This window comes from Terrapene carolina, unplaced genomic scaffold, assembly GCF_002925995.2.
Source record: "Terrapene carolina triunguis isolate 2854851 unplaced genomic scaffold, T_m_triunguis-2.0 Scaffold130, whole genome shotgun sequence".
Taxonomy (NCBI): Eukaryota; Metazoa; Chordata; order Testudines; family Emydidae; genus Terrapene; species Terrapene triunguis.
Window position 1 is genome coordinate 5,671,415 of NW_020664481.1, and position 1,673 is coordinate 5,673,087.

Below are 1,673 nucleotides of genomic sequence, written 5' to 3' on the forward strand. Positions count from 1 at the left end.
TGTGTGTGTGCATGTGTGTGTCTGTTATCCCCATTGTATGGCTGGGCACCTGAGATCCCATTTCCAGAGCCTCCAAGATATTTAGGAACCTAATACCTATTGATTTCAAATAATTGATTTGTGACTTGCCCAGGGTCCCACAGAAAATCTGTAGCAGAGCAGGGATTTGAGCCCAGGGCTCCCGAGGCCTAAGCAAGTCTCCTAACCGCTAGACAAGCTTTGCTGTCCATCTTGAAAGGCAACAGCATCTGTGACACTGGCAATGTGACAAGTCCTGACCCAGCTCCTTGTCTGCTTTACGAGCAGAAGCACTTTATTATTTAAAGCAGGGCTACATTTTTAAGGAGCCGCTGGACTGGTGTTTGCATGCACACAACCCTGCACTTGTGCCTGCAGACAGGAGATTGCTCACGGAAAGTGGCCAGCTGTATCCATGTAACTGCAAAATCATTGAAATGTCGGGCTGGAAGGGAACTTGGGACACCCTCAAGTCCAGCCCCCTGTGCTGAGGCAGGACCAAGTAAACTTAGAACAGGGGCTCTCAGCCTTTCCAGACAACTGTCCCCCTTTCAGGAGTCTGATTTGTCTTGCGTACCCCCAAGTTTCAGTTCACTTAAAACCTACTCGCTTACAAAATCAGACATCAAAGTACAACAGTGTCACAGCTCACTAGTACTGGACAATTGCTGACTTTCTCATTTTTAACCATATAATTATAAAATCAATTGGAATATAAATATCGTACTTACATTTCAGTATATAGTGTATATAGAGCAGTATCTATGAGTCATTGTTTGTATGGAAATTTAAGTTTGTATTCACTTTGCTAGTGCTTTTTACGTAGCCTGTTGTAAAACTAGGCAAATATCTAGATGAGTTGATGTACCTCCAGGAAGACTTCTGTGTACCCCTAGATACACATACCCCTGGTTGAGAACCACTGACTTAGAACATCCCTGACAGTTGTTTGTCCAACCTGTTCTTAAAAACCTATAATGATGGAGATTCCACAACCTCATGTGGAAGCCTATTCCAGAGCTTAACTATACTATAGTTTGAAAGTTTTTCCTAATATCTAACCTAAATCTCCCTTGCTGGAGATTAAGCCCATTACTTCTTGTCCTACTTTCAGTGGACATGGAGAACAAGGGCTGTTATACAGAGGACAGTGATCAATTAACAGATTTTAAGACTATAATCAGGTCCCCCCCCTCAGTTGTCTTTTCTCAAGACTCAACATGCCCAGTTTTTTAAAAATTTCCTCTGAGGTCAGATTTTTTTCTAAACCTTTTATAATTTTTGTTGCTCTCCTCTGGACTCTTTCCAGTTTATCCGCATCTTTGCTAAAGTGCAGTGCCCAAAACGACACTCTACTGCAGCTTGAGACCCCATCAGCACGGAGCAGAGAGGGCAATTACTTCCTGTGCCTTACATACCACACTCCGGTTAAGACAGCCCAGAATTAAATTAGCCTTTTTCGCAACTGCATCATATTGTTGACTCATAGTCAATATATGATCCACTCTGATCCCTAGATATTTTTTAGCAGTACTACCATCTAGTCAGTTATTTCCGATTTTGTAGTTTTGCATTTGATTTTTCCTTCCTAGGTGAAGTACTTACGCTTGTCTTTATTGAATTTCATCTTATTGCTTTCAAACCAATTCTCCAAT